Source organism: Leptodactylus fuscus, chromosome 5 (assembly GCF_031893055.1).
Source record: "Leptodactylus fuscus isolate aLepFus1 chromosome 5, aLepFus1.hap2, whole genome shotgun sequence".
Lineage (NCBI taxonomy): Eukaryota > Metazoa > Chordata > Amphibia > Anura > Leptodactylidae > Leptodactylus > Leptodactylus fuscus.
This window is the reverse complement of record NC_134269.1, coordinates 15,409,615-15,432,600: the sequence shown is the minus strand read 5'-3', so window position 1 is coordinate 15,432,600 and position 22,986 is coordinate 15,409,615.

Here is a 22,986-nt window from a genome sequence, read left to right as displayed (position 1 = left end):
AATGGGGATAAATATGGAATAGTCGTAATCACAATGACCCTGGGGACAAAGTTACCGTCTGTTGCAGGAGAGACGTCATAAAAGCAAAGCATAAAAAGTAATGACAAAATTTCACGTTTTTTTATGTGGACCCCAAAAATGTTAATAAAAGTTGATCGAAACATTATGGGTACCCCAAAATGCTGTCAAGTAAAAGCACTTTCTGTGTAAGGAATAAGCCCTCATATGGCCACGCCAACAAGAAAATATAAGTTATCGAAACCTATCTACATACATATGAGGCTTACAGCTACAGGCGCCACACCCAAGGTTCTGCTGAGCCCAATATGGAACTGGCTAAACAATATCGTTGATAATTTTTTAGCGTTTCCCCATACCGACCTATCATATACTAAGATTACAAGGACAGCTAATGCCGTATTATAACACTTCTCCTATGCAACCAATAACTCCGTGGACCTTTGCCCTCCTATTGCAGTCACTCACCCTATGTGTCACCCGTATCCTGGCGTCACACACCTGACATCTGCCGTCAGTGTCCCTGCCTCTAGTATAAATGTCTCTTACTGTCACATCAGGGCTCATATGTGGATCTGAATCTTGGAACAGTCTGGATCCTGGAAGATGGGAACCCTTATGTGGTCAGTCGCGATCCTGCTGGTGCTGGCCTCTTCAGTGTCCGGTAAGATTCTTTTATTTAATATTGGTCAAGAGTAAAAAAATATATATATAAAAACTTTTTTCATAGCAATATACAAAAATTTAAAGGAGATTTCTAGGTTTATTATTTGATGGCCTACTGTATACTTAGGATAGGTCATCAAATGAAGATTGGTGGGAATCAAACAAACAAGACCCCCATCAAATAGCTATTTGAAGTGATTGTAGCGCTCGGACGAGCAGTATGGACTCTTCACCGGTTGCCTCTTTGTACAGTGATCGATATCATAGCTCAGTCCTCTCACTTGAATGGGATGAAAGTGATGTCACATGGCTTTGAAAGCAGATAACTGGTCCACGATGATCCTGGGTGTAGCACCTCGCTGATGTTCAGCTGATGACCTTTTCTAAGGATAAGTCCTCAATTATTAAAGCCCAGAAAACCCCTTTAAGATCATCACAAAGTTGGAGCTTCCTCTCAGAGGATAAATTAGTTGACTAGGTCGGAAAAATCGGTCAAGTGTTATTCTTGATAAATGTATTGATTTTTAGAGGTGTCTATGCAAGGTGGGTGGTGATATTGATATCTTATTTGGCAATCGGGACACAAGGGTTCCTACTAATCTGTGCTGACTAAAGGTAGTTGAGTTAAGAGAATGTCAAGTGAAGAAAAGTAGCTTAAAGGCTGAGTTCACATGGAGTTTTTTGGTCAGAATTTTGAGGCCGAATTCGCCTCAAAATCCTGACCAAAAAGATGGCTCCCTTTGAAATCAATGGGAGCCAATCAGTTTTTTTTTCTGGGAGTGGTTTGTTCCGGCTCCCAAAAAAAGAACGGACATGCTCATTCTTCAGGCGGAGTCACCTCACGAATTTGCCTGAAGACACTCTCTCCTCCCGACTAGGCCCATTCTTTGGGCCTAATCCGGAGCGGAGTGCGCGATTGATTGCCAGTACACTGCACTGGCATCCAGTCATGGCTACCCGTGCTTTGGACCCTCCGCCTCAGGTTGCAGCCCAAAGTACTCTGTGTGAATCTGGCCTTAGATCATGACAATCTTTTGAGTCTCATCAGTGGAGAGATGTGTTGAGGATCTCTATATCTTCGATAATTTTGACTTTTCCAGCCAGAAGATCTTGGTCGAACCTTGTGTTTAGGGTTGATGTGTGATCTTACAAGTAAAGTCAAACCTTATTGTTCTCTTGTTGAACCTACTGTGAAATAATACGGTGGTCAGGTGACCCAAAACGTAATTGAAGACGTTACTTTAGCCCAATAAATTAAACCAGCGAAGGACTGGATACGTCTTGTCTCATGGCAGAAGAAGACAAAATAATAAGTCAAATGAATGTATTATTATTGTCCCTTTGGTATAATAACAAATATCACGTTAGATTTACATGTGCACTTGGGTTTCCATTCTTCAGGTCTGCTTTGGGACCCAAAGAACAAAAACCTAACCCACTTAAGGCAAAGTGTTTTATGCACTACGGCTGTCACTGTTATACGGGCGTTGTGGATATGACTGTTATGGGGCACTGTGGGTGTCACTGTTATGGGGCCCTGTGGATATCACAGTCAGGGGGCACTGCGGCTGTCACTTTTATGGGGGCCTTGTGGATATGGCTGTTATAGGACAGTGTGGCTGACACACTTATAGACATTATGGCAGTCCCTGTTATTAGGACACACGGAGCAATTTATCATTTTGTGCCACAGAAAATTTGCAATTTATGCCCTAAAATTAAGTTATTTGGGAATAGCTACAGATTTATTATTCCAAAAGAAAGAAATATGTAAATTTCACCCAAATGTATGGCCATTCATGGCACATAATGGGGACTTTGGCCGTGACTGTTACTCACAGTCAGGGAACTAATTCTTGGGGGGGCAGACATCGTGTTGTCTCTTATGTGGTAAATGAAAGCTGCAGTTTGACCAATAAAACATTCTCGTAAATCTGCTACTTCTTCACCTGAAGTGAGGGACATTGTGTAACGTGACCTTTCATCTTGAGATTATTCATCCTTATCAGTGGTGAATCCTCCATAATGTATTTATAGCACACGTCACAATGATGTCACAAGTATTTGTCAATATGGGGGGAATAAACTGCCCAACCCCATGCCCATGAGTAGTCACGAGCTGTAAGTACCATGAATCATGGTATAGACAAGGATTTCTTGTAACCCTTTGTGCTCCCATGATAGATCTGCCAACAATCTGACCAAAACAGATGTGAGATAATCATAGAAGACTCTATTGAAGATATAAACCCCAGCTCCAAGAGGCTTATAAAGGGGCTGATCTCATGGGCTCCCAAATCTCGCAGCCATTGGGGTAGCAGCCACTTTATATGTGACTTTGACACTTTATGTGCCAGTTACATCCAAAAAGCCCACATGCCCACATGGGTGTGGTGGTAAACAAAAAGGGGAGAGAGGTCCCCGCATGGCAATGGCCCCATCCATAAGAATTTTTAAGGCATGCATTTTCCAGAGCATGCCAATCCCAATATGGACACCAATAAGATACCCTCATAGGGGTTTTGCAGGATTAGAAAACATGGCTGCTTTCTTCTTCTCAGATAGTGAGACTGAACTGCAGAATAGCCATGTGAGGTCACTTCCTGAGAAACAGAAATCAGCCATTTTTTTCTAATACTGCACATTCCCTTTAAGAAGGCACAATCAATTCATCAGCCCAGATCCAGATATCAGATATAGTCATATGGGGAGATTCCGGACATAACTATTCAACTGTCTTATAGAGAGGGGTTCATATAAGGGAGGGAGAGAGGGGAGCGTCTGCGGCTTCTATAAGCATATCCATAGAGCTTGGTGTAACAGCCCCGTTATAGTGACCTGCTAGCATACAAGGTCAGGAAGTGTAGTCAGAGAGATACATAGAGATGGCAATAATATTTGTGGTCTTAGAACTTGAAATATTGAATAGAGAATATCTCACCAGAGATGTGAGTACAAGGAATAAATATAATGATACTAATATCCTGCTCTTTATTTTATCTTATTCAGGCGAGAGCTGTGAAAATGGAGGAACTTATTTTGTAGGAAAGTGTATATGTCCGGATGATTTCATGGGACCACGGTGTGAGATCGTCATGGTCAGACCAGGTATAGTACATAAAGATATATACTATACACTCATGTTACACTTTATGTTAGATACAAAATATTCTTGTACATAGGAGCAGTATTATAGTAGTTATATTCTTGTACATAGGGGCAGTATTATAGTAGTTATATTCTTGTACATAGGAGCAGTATTATAGTAGTTATATTCTTGTACATAGGAGTAGTATTATAGTAGTTATATTCTTGTACATAGGAGTAGTATTATAGTAGTTATATTCTTGTACATAGGAGCAGTATTATAGTAGTTATATTCTTGTACATAGGAGCAGTATTATAGTAGTTATATTCTTGTACATAGGAGTAGTATTATAGTAGTTATATTCTTGTACATAGGAGCAGTATTATAGTAGTTATATTCTTATACATAGGAGTAGTATTATAGTAGTTATATTCTTGTACATAGCAGTAGTATTATAGTAGTTGTATTCTTGTACATAGGAGTAGTATTATAGTAGTTATATTCTTGTACATATGAGTAGTATTATAGTAGTTGTATTCTTGTACATAGGAGTAGTATTATAGTAGTTGTATTCTTGTACATAGGAGTAGTATTATAGTAGTTATATTCTTGTACATAAGAGCAATATTATAACAGTTATCTATAAGATGCAAATTTATGATGATTTATGGTCTATGTTTTTGGTTTGGTACAGGAGAATGCCCCTCTATTAGTGGTACGAATGTTAATGGGATTTGTGAATGTAAACCAGGATTTTATGGACCTCAGTGTGAATATACAGTTATAGCACAGATAACGACACCAGGTATTTCCTCATATTTTTTATTTTTTTTCATAAAAATGCTTAAATGAATAATAAATCTTACCTGTCATACATTTATTTTATATGCTATTAATTGCATGGAAACACAATAGTTAATATACTAATCATTCCGTATACATTTGGGCGCCAAGATAAACCATATATATGGAATGTTTTGCAAAGTAGGGTAAAGAAGGAAAACCTCTTTTTGGTATAATGTATCGGCCCCACAATATCAGTGAGGAGATAGGTCAGTGGATAAACAAGCTCAGCAGGCAGGTACAATGGATATACAGTAATTGGAGATTTCTGCGTATTTACCGGGTCATGTTTCTGCTTCAACTGCAGAAGGAGAAAAAGTCCTCATATTGTTGAAATATATTTTTATGGCCCAGTTTGCGGCCCATCTTTCCAGCAGTAATGGGCTAACAGCGCAGCCTTGAAGGAATTGTCACTGTTCATATAAATAACATTTTTTAAAAATCCCCAAAGTTTTTCTCAGATATTTTCATCAGTCTTCTTATTGCTATTTTCTCTTTTTAGACTTTTGATTAGATTTGTCTGGATTTACTGTAAAATTTTGTTATATTCTTTATTTTAAATGACAAACTTTTACTTATTATTATTACTTATTACAAACTTACTTTTACTCGGATGTGTAGCAGAGGAGGGTATAACTTTTTGTCATTTTTGTCACCTCTCCTCGACTGCAGAGACCCCAGAGTAGAATAATTTTAGTTCTGGTTCGTAACAAACTTATTTGACCCAAAACTATCCGAACCCAAAATGAAGCAAATCTTCAGAGGTTGGAATAAGCCTGGTATTCTGGATTTGTTATGTACAAATTCCAGGGAAAATATTTTATGATAGGCTCCCTGGAGAACCCCTTTGGGCCAGATGAGGATGTCTCTAAAATAATACATCGTTCTCTGCATTCTATATTGTATACATGTTTAATATATCTCAGAAGACTCAGTAAATGTCCGTATACTGAATGAATATTATAATACTAATATCCTTTCCCCTCACTGTATTCTCCACAGTTCCCTGTGAAAATGGAGGAAATTATGATGGATTTAAGTGTATATGTCCGGATAAGTTCACAGGATCACGGTGTGAAATTGTTATAGACAGACCAGGTACAGTATATATAGACAATCCAACAAACACACTAAAATAGTCAGCACTTCCATAAGTACGTGTACATTGCATTAGCTGCAATAGAAATATACACTAAAAATTTCACCAGCAAGACTGCTCATACCTACTGTATATACAAAAAACATGGAAATGAGGTTCTTGGTTAACATTTTGATCACATTGTTAATCTATCTGCAGACCTACATAATTTCATACTTAAGTGAGGTGCAGTCTGTCTTGGGAGACCAAGATGGATTTCAGCAGAGATTGTCAGCTTCGCAGGGAGTTGGGGGGTTTATATTCATATGTAATATTGATGTTGAAATGTTAGAAACCTGTTGATTTTTTTCCAATATTCCAATTTATATTAAAAAAAAAAAAAAAAAATGACTCTAAAAGATGTTAACGGCTGCTCAGGCAAGATGGCCGCCTCCATAATCATAGACAGAAAACAGAACATACATTAGCAGGCACCAGTGTATAAGAAATACATAGTATGTAGTAATATTTATCTGCGGGGACTGTAAGATCAAGCTTCTATAAGTATATATGTATGACCAGATGTATCAGAGTAGCTGGAATTTCCAATACTCTGTATAATACTATGTATTTCCCAGGGAAATCTTAAACGTAACCTCATGTTTTTTGTACAGATTATAATAATTATAATATTTTTTTTCCCTTTTCCAGTAATAACAACAACAACTTCACAGACATCTTCATTTACAACACCAAAAGGCACCACCGCGCCAACAGATGTATCAACCACCCAAATTACAACAGAAGTGGATACTACAACATATTCTACAGAACAGAGTACACAAGATGATACTACGATGTTCCCCACTGACTCTAGTACATCTGTTGTTACTCCAACATACTCTACAGACTATACTCCATCTGATGTTACTTCAACATACTCTACAGACTATACTCCATCTGATGTTACTTCAACATACTCTACAGACTATACTCCATCTGATGTTACTTCAACATACTCTACAGACTATACTACATCTGATGTTACTCCAACATACTCTACTGACTATACTCCATCTGATGATACTCCAACATACTCTACTGACTATACTCCATCTGATGATACTCCAACATACTCTACAGACTATACTCCATCTGATGATACTCCAACATACTCTACTGACTATACTCCATCTGATGATACTCCAACATACTCTACAGACTATACTCCATCTGATGATACTCCAACATACTCTACAGGCTATACTACATCTGATGTTACTCCATCATACTCTACAGACTATACTCCATCTGATGTTACTCCAACATACTCTACTGACTATACTCCATCTGATGATACTCCAACATACTCTACAGACTACACTCCATCTGATGATACTCCAACATACTCTACAGACTATACTCCATCTGATGTTACTCCAACATACTCTACAGACTATACTACATCTGATGTTACTCCAACATACTCTACTGACTATACTCCATCTGATGATACTCCAACATACTCTACTGACTATACTCCATCTGATGTTACTCCAACATACTCTACAGACTATACTACATCTGATGTTACTCCAACATACTCTACAGACTATACTCCATCTGATGTTACTTCAACATACTCTACAGACTATACTCCATCTGATGATACTCCAACATACTCTACAGACTATACTCCATCTGATGTTACTCCAACATACTCTACAGACTATACTCCATCTGATGATACTCCAACATACTCTACTGACTATACTCCATCTGATGTTACTCCAACATACTCTACAGACTATACTACATCTGATGTTACTTCAACATACTCTACAGACTATACTGCATCTGATGTTACTCCAACATACTCTACAGACTATACTCCATCTGATGATACTCCAACATACTCTACAGACTATACTCCATCTGATGATACTCCAACATACTCTACAGACTATACTCCATCTGATGATACTCCAACATACTCTACAGACTATACTCCATCTGATGATACTCCAACATACTCTACTGACTCTACTCCATCTGATGATACTCCAACATACTCTACTGACTATACTCCATCTGATGTTACTCCAACATACTCTACAGACTATACTACATCTGATGTTACTCCAACATACTCTACAGACTATACTCCATCTGATGTTACTTCAACATACTCTACAGACTATACTCCATCTGATGTTACTTCATCATACTCTACAGACTATACTCCATCTGATGTTACTCCAACATACTCTACAGACTATACTCCATCTGATGATACTCCAACATACTCTACAGACTATACTCCATCTGATGATACTCCAACATACTCTACTGACTATACTCCATCTGATATTACTCCAACATACTCTACAGACTATACTCCATCTGATGTTACTTCAACATACTCTACAGACTATACTACATCTGAGGTTACTCCAACATACTCTACAGGCTATACTACATCTGATGTTACTCCAACATACTCTACAGACTATACTCCATCTGATGTTACTCCAACATACTCTACAGACTATACTCCATCTGATGTTACTCCAACATACTCTACAGACTATACTACATCTGATGTTACTCCAACATACTCTACTGACTATACTACATCTGATGTTACTCCAACATACTCTACTGACTATACTACATCTGATGTTACTCCAACATACTCTACAGGCTATACTCCATCTGATGTTACTCCAACATACTCTACAGACTATACTCCATCTGATGTTACTCCAACATACTCTACAGACTATACTCCATCTGATGTTACTCCAACATACTCTACAGACTATACTACATCTGATGTTACTCCAACATACTCTACTGACTATACTACATCAATGTTCCCAACTGACTCTACTACATCTTATGTTACTCCAACATACTCTACTGACTTTACTAAATCTGATGTTACTCCAACATACTCTACTGACTATACTACATCTGATGTTACTCCAACATACTCTACTGACTTTACTACATCTGATTTTACTGCAACATACTCTACCGACACAACTACATCTAATGTTACTCCAACATACTCTACCGACACAACTACATCTGATTTTACTACAACATACCCTACCGACACAACTACATCTGATGTTACTACAACATACTCTACCGACACAACTACATCTGATTTTTCTACAACATACTCTACTGACACAACTACATCCGATGTTACTACAACATACTCTACCGACACAACTACATCTAATGTTACTCCAACATACTCTACCGACACAACTACATCTGATGTTACAACATACTCTACCGACACAACTACATCTGATGTTACTACAACATACTCTACCGACACAACTACATCTGATGTTACTACAACATACTCTACTGACACAACTACATCTGATGTTACTACAACATACTCTACCGACACAACTAAATCTGATGTTACTACAACATACTCTACCGACACAACTACATCTGATGTTACTACAACATACTCTACCGACATAACTACATCTGATGTTACTACAACATACTCTACCGACACAACTACATCTGATGTTTCTACAACATACTCTACCGACACAACTACATCTGATGTTACTACAACATACTCTACCGACACAACTACATCTGATGTTACTACAACATACTCTACCGACACAAATACATCTGATGTTACTACAACATACTCTACCGACACAACTATATCTGATGTTACTACTACATACTCTACCGACACAACTACATCTGATGTTACTACAACTGACTCACCTACATCTGCTATTACTACAACACACTCCACAGGCACTACTATATCTGATATTACTACAACATACTCCACAGGCACTACTACATCTTATATTACTACAACATACCCTCCTGGATCCACTACATCTGAAACTACACTAAGATATTCTACTCACTCAACTCCATCTGACATGACTACCTCTTACACTTCTAAAGTCACCACATCTATCAGGACTAGTGGGCATACAACTTACCCCATTACGTCCCCGAGGACTGATGGAAATGTTACCTCCAGCACTACCACTATACCTACTCTGGACACCACCACATCCTCCATAGTGTCAGTCACATCTGCTGACTCTGCATCTTCACTTTCTCCTGGAGGATCTGCTCCCACATCATTCACATCTACTGCTGGTATAACTTCTTCTGGATCAACAGCTCAGCTCTACACTACACCTTACACATCAGGAGCAACCGAGCCACCTGTGCCCACAACATCTGGACAACCCCTCACCACGTACACTACCGATCCCAGTACTGCCACCGGTGAGTCCCATCTTCTAACCTGTATGTAATATGCTAGGCGAGATATGAACCTATGTGTTTTTGGATAGTGTAGGGTGGCCCGATCCTGCAGTCCTGTGTTACTTGCTTCCATCTTCCCATAATTCCATTCTCTCCGTTATTGCAGTAACACATTTATCTGGTGGACATTTTTGTCATTATATCTGACCCTGTCTCATTGTCTCTCCCTACGGATGAAGCTTGTGGCGTTGGCGGCCATTACGTTGGCCAAAACTGTGTCTGTAAAGATCTCTTCTTTGGAACCAAGTGCGAATTCATTAACAATGAGATAAGACCTGGTGAGTATTCTAGATCTTCTTGTGTGTAATTCACATTGGGACTACTTCAGGTTTTCCTATTATGATGAAAGTTTTTGTAACTTTTTTACAATTTTAACCATGCTGAGTATTCCATTGAACTGAATGGAAACCACAAAGGGAGGAATTAGCATTTTTCTAGTTTCTAATGTGTTTGTGGGCTATCGTTTGGAATTTGAGGGAGTCTGAAAATTGTGTTCAATTACACAAGGCCAAGTGCAATGAGTAGGGAGGTGCCATAATGTACAGGGAGTAGAGTTGAGTGATCGGAATTGGAAAAGATCGGATTCTGATCGATGATTGAGCAAATTTCACGATCGCAATCGGGATCGGCTGGAAAATGATTGGAAATCTCAGGATCGGCTGAACCCCAATAGGGAGGTAGCGTTACGAAGATTACAGTTGATCCAAGTCCACATAAGGAGTGACTAGTATTGCCATACTTTGGGCCTCTCTACAGATTTTTTCTTTTAGGGCCTGGCACTTAAAACCGCCTCTGGGGGAATGGTTCACTTGGACATGTCCAATGTTTGGAGAGGCTATACCCCATTTTTGGAATGGGTCATGTTCCCTTTTTGTGACGTGGACAGACAAAGTTTGTGACATGGCCAGGACATAACTTATCCATGTCACATCTCAAAAGACAGAAGGCCCATTAGATGGAGAGCAGTCCTCCAATCCTGGGGCATTTACCAGCTTTTTTGAGAGTCCAGGAGATCACCAATGCTTTTGGGAGACTCCCAAATGATCTAGGATAGTGTTGAGCGAGTAGTATTCGATCAAATACCTCGCTGGCATAGGAATGCGTGTAATTGGCCAAACACCAAGGGGTTAAACGCTTTAAATATTTAACCCCTTTGTGTTCGGCCAATTACACGCATTCCTATGCCGGTGAGGTATTTGATCGAATACTACTCGCTCAACACTAATCCAGGACAATTGGCTTTTGACCACAACTGCTTCTTCAGAAGTTTTGCTGAACTGGTAGACCTTGACACATCCGCCAGCTCAGGTCACTGGCGCTTCTACCTAGTCCACACCAGCCATTTGTCCCCTGATCTGACATATAACACACCTAAACGAGCAGAGTTTTATAATAGCACAAGAAATAAAAACTGGGTGTTCCCGGAGATGGCGGATGTGTCATGAAGAGGACAACTTGTCAATATAGAAAAAAGGTTATTCTAGTCGTCTGTCCAAACCCCGTAGAACAGATTTACATGTTTTTGCAAATATTTGATATATTTCCTAATGCAGAATGTATTTTTCAGCTAAAATCATCATCAAGGTCGATGTCACAGTCTACATTGAGAATGAAAACTTCACCGATGACCTGAATGATAAGAATTCCGCCATATACAGGAACCTCTCTGCCCGGTTCACAGAACAGGTATGACCAATGTCATATATAGGGTGAGATATAATAAACCAGACATTACTTATAGGATGAAATCCTTCCTGGTTTTATCCACAAGAGTATCTAATAAAAGTAAAGTTTTATATATTCCTTTCCTTTGGTGGATAAGTCAAATCCCCTTTCAGTGACACCTGGTTTTATCCACAATTACTTCTGTATGGTTGAGTAGACAATGAATACTCTTAGGACAGAAATAATTCCAGGAAGTCAAAAAAGTTGCAAAATCAAAAAATGACCACTAGAGGCTGCACAATGCGCGTCTATTCGCTCTGTACTTTCTTGGAAACTTACGTTGTGTTTCTTCATGGAATAGTTTGTCCACCGTGTTCTTGACAATTATCACCATGTATAACATTACTGAACATGGGGGGAGAGTTAACACAAGCTATGTGATGAAATACTAGTAGTCGGTGACCAGGCAACTCTTATAGCATTTGTATAGTTCCTAGAAGACTCTCCCTATAGATAGGAGAAGACTTTCTTGGAATTTTTGAAAGTTCCCTTGAATATTTTATAAGACTTCATTTTTTTTCCTGCAGATGAACCAGTTCTATGGAGTTAGAGTTCCCTACTTCACGGAGGTCAAGATCTCCTCTGTAAGGTGAGAGACATCTGACAATGGAGATGTTGTATAGAACATGATGTATATATAGATATCTAGTGCCTGACTTATTTAAGGTGAAAATTTTTTAGGTTGTGGTCTATAATGCAGCCCCCTAATTTCAGAATTGTAAATCGTAGAAGGCTTTTAGTCACTTACTTATAGATGAAGACAAAAAGCAGAAGGAGGTCCTCTGTTCACGATCCTCAATTCTTGGTCAAAAAGGTTACAATGATCACAGCTCCCCCTAGAGGACCCATCCTGTCCTGCATTACATTAACAACCAGTTGCTTTGAATGGCCAGCGTGTAATACCTCATTTCTCCAGTAGTGGTGCTGCAGGGAAATAGAAAACCCACAGATAGAAATCCCAACAGATTACAAACCTTAAGTTTAACTTGTGTTGCAGTCTTTCAGACATATAATGGTCAGGTGAGGGTTAGCGGAAAGGATTTTTTTCTTTATGCAGAGGATATTTGCTTGTTGTAAATGTTTGGATCTTCGGTAGGCAATTGGATGTTGACCTTGTGAGATCATGAGGATAATGTTATAGGTTATGACTTTGCATGACCTTGGGTGTGACTTGGACAATGCCAAAGTACTTCCATGCCACGTGGCACGTATCGTGGGTGAATCAGAGATAATTAACTATTGACGTCCCTGACAATTAGCAGTCATCATACACTATAAGGAGACAATGTGGGCAAGCTATGTGGACAGAGCAGGCGAGTTACCACTATTATTTTTGTCTCTTTCGCTCCTAGTAAGGGAAGTATACGTGTGGACCATGTGGTACTTCTGAGCGTTGATTCTGGAAGTGTCCGAGAACAATGGTCGGAGGCTGTGAAAAGCATGGATGCAGCATTAAGGAGCGAAAACTGTACAAGGGATGTTGTAAGCGAAGGTAAGTGTAGTTTCAATAGGTTTCGGAACAATGGTGGATAAAAATGTGAAATTTCTCAAGACGTGAACGGGTCTGTACAGATGTAGAAAAACATGGCTGCTTTCTTCAAGTGCCACAACTGTCCATGGGTTGTGTGTGTTATAACAGCTCATCTACAATGTAGATTCAACATCAAAGTGATAGGGGATAACCTGCAACTTTGGGGGGGGGGGGGATGTGATTAAGTTGTTCTTGTTTCTGTAGAGTTACATAATGAAAATTCTAAACAGAGATAACAGCAATAATTGTATGATCAGATTTGACTGTATGACTACCGTAGAGATAGCTACAGAGTTACAGGGGGTGCAGAGATGAGGATGTCGATATAATAAATAGTTCTAGTGGGAGCCCTGCCTGTTACAGATTTTGCCATAATACTCCGCTTCAAATTACACATCGGATAACCATATCTGTATACCTTTCACTTTCCTCAACAGGAATCTTATGTTTCAATACAAGCCGAGCAGTTGTCAGCGAACAACTGGATGTAACAGGTAAGAAAATAATATTTTTTTATTAAATATAGATATATATATTGAGTGCATCTATTTAATTTTTGGACCGTTAATGTGCAAACTTAATACATATTTTATAACTACTATAATACTGCCCTCTATGTACAAGAATATAACTGCTATAATACTGCTCCTATGTACAAGAATATAACTACTATAATACTGCCCCTATGTACAAGAATATAACTACTATAATACTGCTCCTATGTACAAGAATATAACTACTATAATACTACCTCCTATGTACAAGAATATAACTACTATAATACTACTCCTATGTACAAGAATATAACTACTATAATACTACTCCTATTTACAAGAATATAACTACTATAATACTACTCCTATGTACAAGAATATAACTACTATAATACTGCTTCCTATGTACAAGAATATAACTACTATAATACTACTCCTATGTACAAGAATATAACTACTATAATACTACCCCTATGTACAAGAATATAACTATTATAATACTACTCCTATGTACAAGAATATAACTACTATAATACTACTCCTATGTACAAGAATATAACTACTATAATACTGCTCCTATGTGCAAGAATATAACTACTATAATACTACTCCTATGTACAAGAATATAACTACTATAATGCTACTCCTATGTACAAGAATATAACTACTATAATACTGCTCCTATGTGCAAGAATATAACTGCTATAATACTACCTCCTATGTACAAGAATATAACTACTATAATACTACTCCTATGTACAAGAATATAACTACTATAATGCTACTCCTATGTACAAGAATATAACTACTATAATACTGCTCCTATGTGCAAGAATATAACTACTATAATACTACCTCCTATGTACAAGAATATAACTACTATAATACTACCTCCTATGTACAAGAATATAACTACTATAATACTACTCCTATGTACAAGAATATAACTACTATAATACTACTCCTATGTACAAGAATATAACTACTATAATACTGCTCCTATGTGCAAGAATATAACTACTATAATACTACTCCTATGTACAAGAATATAACTACTATAATGCTACTCCTATGTACAAGAATATAACTACTATAATAATGCTCCTATGTGCAAGAATATAACTACTATAATACTACCTCCTATGTACAAGAATATAACTACTATAATACTACTCCTATGTACAAGAATATAACTACTATAGTACTGCTCCTATGTACAAGAATATAACTACTATAATACTACTCCTATGTACAAGAATATAACTACTATAATACTGCTCCTATGTGCAAGAATATAACTACTATAATACTACTCCTATGTACAAGAATATAACTACTATAATGCTACTCCTATGTACAAGAATATAACTACTATAATACTACTCCTATGTACAAGAAAATAACTACTATAACACTACTCCTATGTACAAGAATATAACTACTATAATACTACTCCTATGTACAAGAATATAACTACTATAATACTACTCCTATGTACAAGAATATAACTACTATAATACTACCTCCTATGTACAAGAATATAACTATAATACTGCTCCTATGTGCAAGAATATAACTACTATAATACTACTCCTATGTACAAGAATATAACTACTATAATACTACTCCTATGTACAAGAATATAACTACTATAATACTACTCCTATGTACAAGAATATAACTACTATAATACTACCTCCTATGTACAAGAATATAACTACTTTACTAATCATCTAACATGTTATGTTCTTTCTTTCCAGGTCTTTGTTCTGACGTCGGGACAATCCCCACAGAATTTCAGCAGTTTTTCTATGGGATTATTACTCCCACCAATCAATTCATATGTGCAACCAACTGTAGCAGTAACAGCCTGCATTTTATAAACTGTAATTATGGACAGTGTCTGGTCTCCTACAAAGGTCCCAACTGCTAGTAAGTTCCATTCTTTCCTCTCTTCCCTTCCACAATGTACTGCATATTCTCTAGGAATGAGATTTTTAGTTTTGTGGACTACATTTCCAGCAGTCAAATAAGTCTAAAAATGTAATGGTTAGAGATGAGCGAACATTGTTCTATCAAACACATGTTCGATCGGATATCAGGGTGTTCGCTATGTTCGAATCGAATCGAACACCGCGTGGTAAAGTGCGCCAAAATTCGATTCCCCTCCCACCTTCCCTGGCGCCTTTTTTGCACCAATAACAGTGCAGGGGAGGTGGGACAGGAACTACGACACCGGGGGCATTGACAAAAATTGGTAAAAGTCATTGGCTGCCGAAATCAGGTGACCTCCATTTTAGACGAATAGTGGATTTCAAATCCGGGTCATATGAGAATGTGAACTTTGTGACTATGAGACAGGGATAGCTGTACAGGCAGGGATAGCTAGGGATAACCTTTATTTAGGGGGGAATGTTATTAAAAATAACTTTTTGGGGCTCTATCGGGTGTGTAATTGTGATTTTTGTGAGATAAACTTTTTCCCATAGGGATGCATTGGCCAGCGCTGATTGGCCAGAGTACGGAACTCGACCAATCAGCGCTGGCTCTGCTGGAGGAGGCGGAGTCTAAGATCGCTCCACACCAGTCTCCATTCAGGTCCGACCTTAGACTCCGCCTCCTCCAGCAGAGCCAGCACTGATTGGCCGAATTCCGTACTCTGGCCAATCAGCACTGGCTAATGCATTGTATTGGCGTGATGAAGCAGTGCTGAATGTGTGTGCTTAGCACACACATTCAGCTCTACTTCATCGGGCTAATAGAATGCATTGGCCAATCAGCGCTGGCCAATGCATTCTATTAGCTTGATGAAGCAGAGTGTGCACAAGGGTTCAAGCGCACCCTCGGCTCTGATGTAGCAGAGCCGAGGCTGCACAAGGGTTCAAGCGCACCCTCGGCTCTGATGTAGGAGAGCCGAGGGTGCACTTGAACCCTTGTGCACCCTCAGCTCTGCTACATCAGAGCCGAGGGTGCGCTTGAACCCTTGTGCACACTCTGCTTCATCAAGCTAATAGAATGCATTGGCCAGCGCTGATTGGCCAATGCATTCTATTAGCCCGATGAAGTAGAGCTGAATGTGTGTGCTAAGCACACACATTCAGCACTGCTTCATCACGCCAATACAATGCATTAGCCAGTGCTGATTGGCCAGAGTACGGAATTCGGCCAATCAGCGCTGGCTCTGCTGGAGGAGGCGGAGTCTAAGGTCGGACCTGAATGGAGACTGGTGTGGAGCGATCTTAGACTCCGCCTCCTCCAGCAGAGCCAGCGCTGATTGGTCGAGTTCCGTATTCTGGCCAATCAGCACTGGCCAATGCATTTCTATGAAGAAAAGTTAGCTTGCGAAAATCGCAAACTGACAGGGATTTCCATGAAATAAAGTGACTTTTATGCCCCCAGACATGCTTCCCCTGCTGTCCCAGTGTCATTCCAGGGTGTTGGTATCATTTCCTGGGGTGTCATAGTGGACTTGGTGACCCTCCAGACACGAATTTGGGTTTCCCCCTTAACGAGTATATGTTCCCCATAGACTATAATGGGGTTCGAAACCCATTCGAACACTCGAACAGTGAGCGGCTGTTCGAATCGAATTTCGAACCTCGAACATTTTAGTGTTCGCTCATCTCTAGTAATGGTGTCTATGGACTTGGAAAACTTGGAAAGTTATGGTGAAAAGCAAGGTAACCTCATCACCAATAACATTAATATGGACTGAACACTCATTCTCAAATTGATGTAGATCTCACTTGTTACTCTGAAGACCACCTACACTGCTCAATAAATGACTGATCATCTATTTCTTGCATATGACATGGTCATACCCATACCCATGGCCACCACTCTGTATTAACCTTATTCAAAGCTTGGTAGACAACTAAGGGTGTCCTATAAAAGATCTCAGTCTTAATTTTTTCACTTTTATCTTGTATCTTTTTGTTTTCTTTAGTTCCCGTTCCCCATTTAGGAGATGAAACTTATTTGCCTGTTCATCCTTCTTATTTTCGCAGTTGTCAAACATCAAGTCAGTTCTGGTACAGCGGTGACAAATGCCAGGTGGCTATCAGTAAGCCGGGTGTGTATGGCGGTGTGACAGTTGGTCTTCTAGTTCTTCTGATAATCATTTTGTTGCTGGCTATTTTTCTATACCGGCGGAGACATAACAAGTACGAACTACGGTAAGTACAACATTTTATAATGTATTGTTGAGTTGGAGGGGGCTTCTAAGTTTAGTGTAAGTTTTCTTCATGATACTAGCCGGCCAGTTAGAAAATTTTCAAAAATTACCTAAAAATTTTGGGGGGTTAACCTAACATGAGTCAAACAAAATGGCTACCAGTTGGCAATCATTTTGTTCTCCATATTAGGGGGCAACAAAGAAGTGTAGAAATAAAAAAAATATATATACTCACCTTTCCTGGTCTCTGCTTTAACACTACGGTATACTTGATGATGTAGCATCAAAGCATGATGATGTCATCAACCCCCACACATGGCTGGAGTGGCCCAGTCTTAGACATCAGCCAAGACCTGGAGGCCGAGTAAGGTAATAGAATGACTGGGAAGGGGACCAAAGCTCCAGAGGATGCTACAGCAGAGCCCAGGAAAATTGTGTAAATGTTTGAAAAATTTGACACGCTATTCTTGCTTTCCGGGTATTCTAGTTTGGGGTCTGTAAACACCCCAGAGTATAATAACCACATTTTCCCCATACTTACGTTTACAAACAAAGCATTAAAGGAAATCTAACTGCCTCTTGTTTCTATGGAATACATAGTCCAATCCTGAAGTTACTTCTTACTCCAATCCCCATTCTACTATCTTATGGAGTCATGGCGGTATTAAAAATATGCTTAAAAAGTCTAAAAAAACGCTTTAGTTGTACAAAAAGAATCCATTGTCAAAAAGAAATTACTGTCCAAAATGGCCCCAAACTTGTGACCTCAGCTTAGTAACCATAATTTTTTTCCCTGTAGGTTAATTGATGAAGAAAGAACACGTCAGGAGGATGAATGGGCTTACACTCCTCAAGAATCTGCCATTGTCAATGCCAATAGTGGCTTGGAGACATCGTCTGAAAATGATGGATCATCATCTGGGTCTCTAAGTAGTAGGCCCGACAGAGGAAACTTCCAAGTGTCCTTAGGAAAAGTCGACTTGAACAAGGTAAATTTCCACATGTACAAGATGTAGCCAATATGGCATAGATAGGAAATTATCAAAAAGTTGGACAATTCCTTTTTTATTAAAGTTGGCCCAATACTGGAATTTTTTTTACAATCTGCTATAATCTGTAACCTGCAGCACCCCCATAGGTAAAGACAAAGCATTACAATGTGCCTAATGCCACTGACTAAATGGACCCATCAGCCAAACCTTATTCATACGTCCTATGAGGACAAATGGGTATCACAGTGGGAATGGGCACCCTTGTTAAGGTCCCCTCTATAAACTACAGCAGAAACAAATGGCAGCTGTGGCCCTGGTACATTAATGCTGCCTATATGGACAGTATGCCACATCAGGCCAACCTTTCTTTGGGTTTTCCCCCCCCTAGTATAAACTACAGCAGTGAGCTAATAACAAGAAACAACTTTTGACCTGGTAGACCTAGGCGGCTAATGTTTTACCGATCTCATGTAAGACAACTCCACGCAATTTCGTCAACTCAAATTTCCCTAATAATGTATTTGAGAAAAGGTTTAGTGACGTAGCCAACCCTTTAACAACGAAGGGCCGCGCTCTTTATCTGATAGCGAGTTCATTTCAACCATCATAAAATTTAGCACTTTTTGGATTCCAAGTTGAAGTTAAAATTCAAAAACATTCCGATTTCAAAAAGATTCAGATAATGTCCGCCTACAGGAAGTCAAAAAGTTCATGAACATGGCAGTAGAGTATGATCAAGTCGAAGACTATGATACAGATACCACATGGATATGACATTGTTTGGCTGATGACGATAATTTGTTTCCATTATTTTTCAGATGGAAATACCCAGGACCAACCTCATCAACAAATAATTTTAATGAGCGATCAACATGAACTTCATACACAAAAAAAATATACAATGATCTATGTGTAACCAACAAAGAGGATAAAAAAAACACTCAACGAGCATAGAAAACAAAACCATTCAACTCGACCTCAGGACAATGCAGTGTAAGATTTAATTTCATTTCCTTAAGATGAGGAAAATGAGCTTCTACCTCGTGGTAGTGTTTTTGTCTTCCTCTGGATCAACATTGAAGAACAATGGGCTGAAGTGGAAGAACCTGGGTTTGTTCAGTCTTAGATAGGGTTGAACGATCAGGATTGGGAAGGATCGGTTCCTGATCGGCGATTGAGCAAAATTTACAATCGCGATCAGAATCAGCTGGAAAATTATCGGAAATTGGATTTTGAAATCTCAAGATCGGCTCAACCCAAAAAGTGACTTTTCCCATAGAGAAGCATTGACTAGGGTTGAGCGATTGGGATTGGTAAAGAGCGGATCCCAATCGGCGATCGAGCAAATTTCACGATCGAGATTGGGATCGGCTGGAAAATGATCGGAAATCAGATTTTAAAATCGATCCTGAAATCTCAAGATCAGCTCAACCCTAGTCTTAGAACTTATATTATTACTTACTCATCATATATAGAGAGACAGGGATTCCAAGAGATCTCAAAATCAGATCAAGGCTTGGCTCCTAAATTGGACCTGTATGAGCAGAACCCACCAGGAAAATTCACTAATCTTTACGAAAATCAATGGCATTTCAGTGGAAAACTGGCAAATCAAGTGGATGGCAGCACTCTTATAGTTTACAAAGAAGACATGAAGAGGGAACGAGAGATGAATTGGATTCATTGTGTTTACGTTCTACGCACTTTAGAGACAAAAACTTTACTCTCTAGGTCCTTATCGCTTTATATCTATACTTCTAGTTACCTCCAATTTATACGACTATTCACATAGAATATTTATTTATCTTATTATTCTTATTAATATTATTTATTTAGCTACATTTTTGTATTTAAAGGGAAAGTGCTAGCGCTTTAATCAGAAAACTGAACTGTACACGTAATATATTTATAAAAAAGACGTATGTACTTACTAAGAACACAATTTGAGATGTTTTTGTGCCCATATAATACAATACCAGAAATAATTGAATTGTTTTAATAAATAAAAAAACTATATCATTTTTTGAATTGCTGTAATAAATAATAAGGGAAATAAAACAATATTTCAATCCATCAGAACTAGGGTTGAGCCGATCTTGACTTTTCAGGATCGATTTTAAAATCCGATTTCCGATCATTTTTCATTCGAAACCGATCTCGATCCCAATTCCGCTCCCAATGCAAGTCAATGGGATTTTTTTATTAATCGGAGATCGGATTTTAAAAGCAATCCTATTCACTATACAGCATGGAATCTAACAATTGAACGCTTTAATTGTTAGAATCCACGCTGTGTAGTGAATCACTAAGTAGCCAGAGGATTTTTTTTTAATCCTCTGGCTACTTAGCCCCCCCTGGTGTCTACTTACCTGCAGAGATGGCTGCTCCGGTACCGGTGTTCTTCTTCGCCTCGCTGCTGCTCCACGCTGCTCTTCTCGCCTCACTGCCCCCTGCCTCCCAGGTTAAGGAGAGTGTGGGTGGGTTAGGAGAGTGTGGGCGGGTACTGGGAGGGGAGACGTCACATCTCCCTGCCCTGTACTCGCCCACACTCTCCTAAGCCACAAGCCCCGCCTTCCTAGCTCTTTAAACACTAACCTGGGAGGTGGCGGCAGCGAGGCGAGAAGAGCAGCGTGGAGTGGCAGCGAGGCAAAGAAGAAGGAGAACACTGGGCACCGGAGCAGCCATCTCTGCAGGTAAGTAGCTACCGTGTTTCCCCGAAAATAAGACAGTGTCTTATATTAAATTGTCGCCCTAAATATAGGACCTGTCTTATTTTCAGGGGACGTCTTATTACAAACGGCAGTCATGCCGGCACTTCCTTAGCGGAGCGTCAGCATGACTGCCGGTTGTAGATAGTGTAGTGTAGGGGAGGGGGGGAAGTTATCATACTTACCCTTCCCTTCTCTCTAGCAGCGCTGGTGCTGCTGTTGTTCCAGTGGTGGGCGGGGCTTAGCGGAGCTTTCGTGGGTGGGGCTTAGCGATCCTCACTTCACTAACACAGCAGCCGTGCTCTGTGCTCCGTGTGCACAGGAAAGCCAGCTGCTGCCACTTCTGTATGCCAGCTGCTGCCTCTGGGATGAGCTGGGAGAGCTCATCCTACAACAGCAGAGACAGCAGCCGGCTTTGCTGTGCACACGGAGCACAGAGCATGGCACATGCTGTGTCAGTGAAAGGGGATCGCTAAACCCCGCCCACGAAACCACCGCTAAGCCCCACCCCAAACCCCGCCCACCACTGGCGGGCATGCCTTATTTTCGGGGGGTACCTTATATTAAGCACAACAGAACCAATTCAACAGAACCCCCCACACACACACACACATGCCTTACCTTCGGGGATGTCCTACTTTCGGGAAAACACGGTACTAGAGATGTTAGTTTAGTCTCCCATTAGAATGAATGGAGGCAGCCGGCGCGCAGGGGGTTAAGGCTGTGTGCCGGCTGCTTCCATTCATTCCTATGGAACCGCAGCGGAGCCTTCACACTGAGTATATACTCGACTCGGAATGTGTGGAGCGTATACTCTGTGTGAAGGCTAAGCAAAGCATTGTGGGAAAAAGTATCAATCTCGATCCCACCTAAATGATCGTGTTCAGAATTCCGATCGCGATCGTGAAATTTTCTCGAACGCCGATCGGAATCCGATCTTTTCCGAACATGATCGCTCAACCCTAATCAGAACGTGACTTATTTGTATAAACATTTTTATTATATTTTATGTTTACTCTAAATAAATCAGACCTAACTAGTCAAACCTACACATCAGACACTGGCGAGAGTTAAATTAATTAATTTATTAATTTATTGATTCAGTAATGAATTCATTAATTACATGAATAACTAAATAAGACAAAAATAAAGCTCGGATATCAGTGGAAAAATTATTTGAATAATCTATAGAATAAAACCACTATTATACTTTTTGATATGTATGAATTAAAAAAAACTAAAAACATTTCTGGTCATGAAACGTGACAAATGGCATATAACATGCCAAATGTAAAGTAAATGTAACATACAGAGGAAGACAGATTGTC